Raw genomic sequence first — 8556 nt, forward strand, 5'->3', positions numbered from 1 at the left:
TCAGGTTTTAAATAAAGATCACTGATAAAATCAGAAAGTCGTGTTGTCTTTTATTAACAATATGTCCACTAGAGGGCAGTGTTTTCTTGTAGCTGGTAGGAAATTTATTGTTGTGGTAGGAAAAGGAGGGATTGGTTAAACAAAAACAAAAAAACATTATTATTCCAAAAATTAAGGAAGCCTTGAATGACTGAAGCTAGAATTTAAATAAATAATGTCTGTGACATTACTGTCGATAACCACACAAAATTATTTTGACCAGTCCTTCAGCAAAATGGGGCAAGGCTACCAGAATTTTTAAAAGTACTAATGAGAAGTATTTATTTATGTGTTTATTTATTGTTTGTTTGTTATACTTAAGTGTTTTAATGTAAGTTCTTCCATAAAAACGTGTGGTATTTGAGCGACAGTTGTCTAAATATTAATTTTAGTGTGGGACTATACTGTTTTATTCCCTTTCCAATATCCTTCCGCGTTTCACGTTAAAGTTTACGTTAAAGTTACGCGTTTAACGCCATCCCATGGTCAAAGCACAAGATACATTGGATATAACTTTCCACAGACAAGGTTAGTATACATTTTATGACACTTATCTCGTGTTAATTAATATGTAAATTAGGTCTTGTGACAATAGTTTAGAAATCGTGTGTACTGTATTTAACGTTTTTCCTCCTAAAATATTACCTAGGCTATCAAAACATTATGATAATGGCGTATGAATAGGCGAATAACACTGGGCAGAAAAAAACAAGCTTTTTCTTGCCACACCACTTGCTACAGACTGATTTATCTTCAATCCCTGGGCCCAGCTGTTAAAAATAATAACAATCTTGATCAGAATGATCCGGAATTGTAAATCCCATATTTTGCTATTTATTATGAGGTTTGTCCAGGATGAAGTTTGTTAGTGTTTATGAAGAGACTGGAAACTCTTTCAGCTGCTTCATATTTAGAACTGATGTATTTCATCCACAGTGACAGAAACAACACAATAAAATAATACAAACACCCTCTTCCATTTTGAAATTCTTTTAAACTTCCAGACTTCTAATCTGACCCACAAATAAACAAAAATAAATACGCAGCAAGGTATATACAATTGTTAGGGTTTAGGAACTCTAATGATTGTGTCATTGCAATTAATAAATTACATTTAAATTGAATATATTGTTTTTGGGGTATTATTTTATTGAGACAAAATATATATCACTGTAACTGTTAAACAAATCAAGTCCAAAATATAAATGCATCTATATTTTTGGATACACATACTGAAATGAAGATTTGATCCAGATCAATGCCAAGACGTGATCTGATTTCAAAAACATTTTTTCTTCTTTTGAACAACCCATTTTTAAGATTTTATCCAATCTGATTTCTTTCGAACTGGGCCCTGGGTTTGATTTCGAAGTCAAACTTTAAAGGTGCACTTAGTATTTTTAAAGGGGTCATATGATGCGATTTGTTTTTTCCTTTCTCTTTGGAGTGTTTCAAGCTCTTGGTGCATAAAGAAGATCTGTAAAGTTGCAAAGACTAAAGTCTCAATCCAAAGAGATATTCTTTATAAAAGTTAAGAGTTAACCACGCCTACCTAAAACGGCTCGTTCTAACACGCCCCCACATATCTACGACATGATGTGGGAAGATTTGCATAATGCCGCCTAAATGTCAAATTTATTATGGGTTTTAATGTTTTAAAGTTTCTCGTCGCTCCGGCCGGACAGGGCATCACAATATGGTAAGGGGCGCTGACATTAGATAAAAATTAGAAAAAGATTACATTAATTTTAAAAGTTAGTATAAATAAATAAAACAACTCATAAATATAAACATTTAAATGTTCCGGATAAATTATAGTCATGTGAGTGCACATAATTTTAAACATTTTCATTCTTTTTTTTTCAATGCAATGTATTTTTTAATGGTACAGAATTATCTTGGTTTAAGATTGTTAATTTAGTATTTAGGAAAGAGCATTTCAAATTTAATCTGTGGTTCAGATTATGACTTAATTTCCAAAGAATGCAACTGAGCATTTACTTATAAATCAGAATTTATAAATATATTATATTATACATTTCTATAATTTATATTCTGTGATGTGCAATAAAAAGCATAGAACACAGAGAGGCTCAACAGCACATAAATCGAAAACATTAAACAACCTGCAGAGGGCATACTCCACACATTTATGGCTTAGAACAATATACGAACTGCTTTGGATCCTGTATGCAACCTGCCGTTGGCGCCTCAGAAATATTCAGCTATTTCATAAAAATGTAGACGGTTTATCCAGCTCCAATTTTACCTTCTGTTTTCTTACATTCAGTGTTGCCTATTTGAGATACGTTTTGGCCATCTTCACATAGATGCAGTGTAATATTTTCCCATTTTTCTTATCCATTTGTCACAATGTTGTCATATGATATGAGATGAAGTATCGTGGGAGATGGATATGGTATCTATGGTGACACTGTCTGACCTGCACATGTATTGGTCATATAACATAATTCTGATAAGGACAAGCCTTTCTTCAAGGCACAGGGTGAATGACCCTGTCACTGTAAGACAAATGGCCGACCCGTACAGCTAATAGAAGGTCGAGAACAGGCATGTGCACATGCATATGCTCTTATATAGTGACACATTGGATTAGTGGACCTGTCAGACAGGAGTTATGAGCTACTCAGCTCAGCTCTGCTACTCAGAGTCTTGCCGTTTGAAATGCATTTTGACTGGAAATCATATCGGTGATGAACTGCACCCAATGAGAGAGCAAGATACAAAGCAAGGGAAATTTCAGGAGTCTATACATCACTTCTCGTGAATGTTTTTATAGAAACTGTTGTCTGGGATTCTTTCTAGTGAAAACAACTTGATACTCAAAACAGTTGTGCAGTGAGAAAGGAAGAGTGATCTGACAACTTTGAAAATCGTGTAGTGTAGCCCAAGCATAACTTGTGTTGTTTTTTAAGCATCTTTCACCATGAGCATTTCAGGACATATGCAAAGTTGAGCATAGGCCTGGGTAATGATACAGATTTTCAGATTAAATTTATTAACTAGCTCTCAATTACTTGGATTTTAATGTAATAATTTGTTTCATTTTGGTATATAACAGTTATGTATATATATGTATGTATGTATAAAATCAATTACTGATGATAACTTTATTTCAATTTATTTAGATTTTGTATATTTATTTTTATTTGGATGATTCATCTCTGAAAGTCTCTCTTGGGATTTTAAATACTGAGATTGTTAAAATGAAGAAAAATCTATATTTTTACCCAGCCCATCACACCCTCTAATATAAGCATATAATATTTATATATATATTTTTTAATGTTTAATATTGAGATACCCAATTCATAAGTTTGTATAAGTATACGCACTGTGGTACTATAAAAACATTGCTCTTTTTTTTTAGCAAAATTGGCTCAACCAATGGTATAAGTTTGGGGCGGGACTACCTGTTTGTCCAACCAATGCAAGACAGTGATGAGTAATCAGGAAACCTGTTTGAAAACACTAGTGCTGCAGAAATTACTCTCTTCACCTTTAAGATTAGTCAAATAGTCATTTAGGCTACCCTCAACAATTTTGTAAATATATAGTGTTACACATACCATACTGTCCAGAGCAACAAGAAGAATGCTAAGTTAACTTTGTATTCAGTATCCCATGCGTCCACGTTTTTTCTGCTTATCTCATAACTGCCATGAAAGCTGGAACAGGCCATTGTTTTATTGGCTGTGTTCTCACATGTTTCGTTTCATAGATAATATTTGCACTCCAATGAAATATTCATGATGAGTCTCTATCTCTCATTCCTTTAAATGGTGTTATAGCATAGCTCATGTCAAAAATATAATTTGCCTCCTTTGATAAATATTAGATCTAGTCTTGTGCTGATTATATTGTACAAATTTGCATAGCCCCTCACCGCAGTCTACATTGTCCAAACGGTCAGATAAGGTGTGTTGCACTGAGCCACAGTGTTTGGACAGTATATCTGAGAGCACGGTGAGCCAAAACACAGACAGATAGTCCACAGGTGTGGCTGTGCATATGGAGTCAAAACTCATCCCACCTTGCAGACAGCCATCTGGCCGGCACAGAAAGATCTACTTCAAACTTTATGGTCATTAAGCTTATCCAGTTGTCTGTCCCTCTGTCCTTCCAATATCTGTGAAAACCACTGTCCTTGTTAAAGTGAGAGTATCAACTCTTTTACAGTTGGCTGTTAATAATTAATTTGCAATTAATTCAGCTGTGGTTTAATGGAGGTGTCAAACCACGTTAAGGGTCTATTTTTGGAAACTAGACCACCAGGTAGTGCGTGTGTACCTACAGAGTGCAGAACAGTCATGACTATGAAATATTTATGAGGACAAAAGATACATTCATGCTTCTTTTTCCTGTTCGGATGAACCCTGCGTGTTTACTTATCCCATTGGGGATCTTTGTTTTTTTACTTTGCAGACCACTTGAAAATGTTGATTTTCCTTTTATCTCCCATGTGATACCACTCTTTCTTCTCCCGTTTGCCATCTCAGAGCAGCAATGCAGTGCGTGCAAATTCATTCAGACAGGATGATCATGAAATATGCTTTAGTCTCTAGAGAAGCTAAAGGTTGAATATAAGTTGAAATAACATACCTTGAGTATTTAAATGAAGGGACATGTGCTTGCTCTCTCTTTCTCAGACAGAAGAGCACTTGTGTTGTTGACATGTAAACCTTTTCTCTCAAACCTACGAGTGCAAGGAAGCGGCTTGAAGAGATGTAAAAATAGATTCCATGCAAATCTGGTGTGTCTTTCAAAAAAACGCAGAGAATAACATGAAGACACGTCTGTAATAGTTGAACATCTATTAGTAAACTATTTCATAATGATGGGAGTCAGATAGGACTGGAAAAGACTGTTGTAGTGCTGTTAAAGTCTGAAGAGCTCTGTAATGACTGTCATGACTCTCTGGATAGTAACAAAGCTCTATAGCTACAGTATATGCGTTCACATCAAGAATGTTAAATTTAAGTCATTCATTGTACTTTTTTCCTTTATGATTTCCTTTCTTGTCAAGGCCTATAGATGGCAGCAAGATGATTCCACAGAGGATCAGCTGGTTTTCCTGTTGTGGTTTGATACATTTTTAGGATTTCAGTCTTAGAAGGGGCTCAGTTAATATTGTTCAGTAGAATATTTTTTGCCTTACTTGTGAGTTTGAATCTTTCTCGACAGACTTTACTGTTTTTTTTAAAGTAGATGTACCTCATTAATATGAGTTATTAATCTGGTAAGGTTGATTTTTAAGGTTTTAAGGTTGATCTGATTTCAATGGAATGAAGAGCATTTGTCTAACATTACATACATTATACATTTAGTCATTTAGCAGACGCTTTTATCCAAAGCGACTTAGAAATGAGGACAATGGAAGCAATCAACAATCAACAATCAAAATCAAAGAGTTAGAGAAACAGAACACCATGGGTGCAGCAGGCGCAATGATATTACGCAGCGCCTGAAAAAAGTCCCCAGCACCCTCTGAATGGATTCGAAAACGGTAAAACTCAACTGTTTAACTCTAGGGGAGTTGGAAAATTAGCCTATTTTCAAAAATAGTGGAGTGTTCCTTTAAAATGAAAACAAAGACTTGAAAACCTTAAACTTTTTATTTTTGGAGCTTATAGGGATGGTCCACCCATTATTTACTCATCATTTACTCACCCTCATGTCATTCCAAACCTGCATTTCTTTGTTCTGTGGAACTCAAAAGAAGATATTTTGAGGATTTTTGGAAACCAAACAACATTGCAGCTAATTGACTTCCACTGTATAGACAAAAACACTGAGACATTTCTCAAAATATGTCCTTTTATATGTCATAGAAGAAAGAACTGCATGAGGTTGAGAAACAGAATTTCCCTTTAAATGCATTTGTGCCCATTCAAATGCTGTACACCATCATACAATAGACATTTTCTGATTTCATACCAGGACAAATATAGTAATAACAGTTCTATTTATGTCCTATGGGTATCATTTTTGTCAAATCACACATTTGAGTTTATGAGTAATTGCATATTTACGTACTATAAATAACTTTTTTGAATCTCTGGTTGTCACTGCAATATTATGCTGTCATGTGGAACATTTGATAGGAGCATGAGGAGATTGTCTCCAGATGTATGTCATATCAATCAGTCTGTTAATATTGTTTATAAGATGTTGTCATATGTTAAAGTCTTAAAGCAAAGTTACGGTCCGAATTGTGGCTCCTTTGATTTCTTCCAGTTGCTTCTCAGGGGAGTTGTGCAACAAAGTTAACCCTGCTGCACGTTTCCTTCTCATTTTCTGGCTTCTCTTTGTAAATTCTATCTAAAAATAGCCAGCAGCGCAGCGAAAAAAAATCTGAAATGTCACATTTCATAGATGAAAAACGAAAGATTGGATTTATTTATATGCATGGCAATATTTATATATTTCCACAATGTTGCTATTTTCCACTTTCAGTCCATCTGATGCCGTGTAAATCTGGCAGTTTTCTGCTTTTGGCATGTTAGCTGCTGATGCTAAGACACCTGATGGACAGGCAGCCTCCACCTGAGCTCTTAGGGGACATTTGACCGATTGATATTTCCTCCCCAGGATCTGGCACGGCTACCAGCTGTACCTGGGGAACCTAAAGCATCTGCATTTCCATTTACACCTCAGAGAAACACCCACATTTTGACATGTGACTGAACAAGAGATTTTGTGTTGTTGTGCACACATGATCCATAATTCACAAAACAACTCAATAACCCATTTTACCACAATTACAGTTCAGGCAATTATTCTACAATTGTAGGCACTATGATGAAGGAATTTTCTTTATTTAACTTGCAGCTGACTGAATTGCTTTGAACTGAAGACCTTTATTATGAGAAGAAGTGCAGCACAACAGTAACTCAGCTGAGTTTAATTTCTCTCAGACGCCGTCAGGGTGGAAAAATCAACAATATTGAAATTTAATCAAAACTTGAGCACAGATTAATATTTATAAAAGACAGTCTGTCACTCCAGGTGCATCTCAATACTACAGACTCACACAATCCATAGATTTCTTTATGGCGACAAGCACAATTTGGATTTGCCTCTTGTTTTGAAGTTCATTGAAAAAAAAGCATAATTGATTCTGCTACTTTCCTGTTTGTTTCTGTAAAGCGGCTTTAAAACTATTGTATAAAGTTGCTATAAAAGTAAAGGTAACTTGACATTAAAGGAAAAGTATACATTGTTCAAGTCCTTTTAAAACAGATTTTGGAGTTTGGAGATTTTTTCCATGCTAATGACAGTGCTGTCATGACAACTCTCGGAGGGATTGGCATGGTAATGTACATGACAATGTTAATGTATTTGGTCTTGGCGGAATAGATCTGCTACGCTGCTGCTGCTGCTGCTGTGGCAGAGCAAGTACAGAGACTTGCTACTGCCAATACATCCACAACATGCTGCTGTGAGCATGTAAGAAATATTGCTGCTGCAAATATAACATACATGAAATAACCCCCATATAGCGTACATGAATCACCTCGTTGCAGATCTATACAGGTGGAGCTGAGGAAGGTGGAGGGTTTCTGAAGCAAGCTGCAACTGCTAAGGCAAGCACTAGTCATATATTTGAATGTTGAGCAGCGAGCTCATTGGCTACCGATACAGGAGAGAACCAGTCAGCTGTGCCATGTGATAATGATGTCATTAGGTCAGATTGAGTTAAACCTATCGAACTGCGCCATCTAGAGTTTCATGCCATAACTCTGTATTTGTCCCTTGTAGTTTTATAATAGTGGAATTGTGATCTGCTGTCTTTCAACTTGTTGATCGTGACAAACTTGGACAATTTTTTTTCTTTTTTGAAATGGACAATCAGGAGCTTGGATGAGGAAATGCATATAAAAAAAGTATTTTTTTTCTGAGAGCATCATTTGGTTTATGTGTAATGAAAAAAAATATGAGCGCTTTTTTCACATATTTTTTGTCAGTTCAACTTAATAGCAACTTTATAGCTCACAATATGATTCACAATGTGACTTTATATCTCGCAGTGGGGCTTTATATCTTACAATTGCAATTTGATTTCTCTTGAATTCAAATGTTATACCTCAGACTGTGACGTTACTGTAAATCTTACAACTATGTCACAATGTAACTTTATTTCTTAAACTTTTCTAACTTTTTTTTGCTCCAAGGCAGGAATGGGCTTCCAAACGAAGTACTGCTGTCATACACTGTCAGAAAACTTTATGCATCAGGTACTATTTTAAACTAAAATGTTGTTTTTTTGTCAAAAATGTTTAAACCCATTTGCTTCTCTTAAAGCATCCTCTCTGCATCCTCAAGTTATGCAGAGGTCAGACAGATTCGACCGCAATATCAAAGAGAAGATACTATGTCTGTTTTTGAAGCAATTGATAGCAAAATTTTGGAAGAAATAGTGCAGCACCTGAAATAATCTACCTGCTATCTTGACACATTTCCCACATCTTTTTTCAAAAGGGTGCTTAACTGTTT

Source organism: Sinocyclocheilus rhinocerous, unplaced genomic scaffold (assembly GCF_001515625.1).
Source record: "Sinocyclocheilus rhinocerous isolate Xijiao unplaced genomic scaffold, SAMN03320098_v1.1 scaffold140, whole genome shotgun sequence".
Taxonomy (NCBI): Eukaryota; Metazoa; Chordata; class Actinopteri; order Cypriniformes; family Cyprinidae; genus Sinocyclocheilus; species Sinocyclocheilus rhinocerous.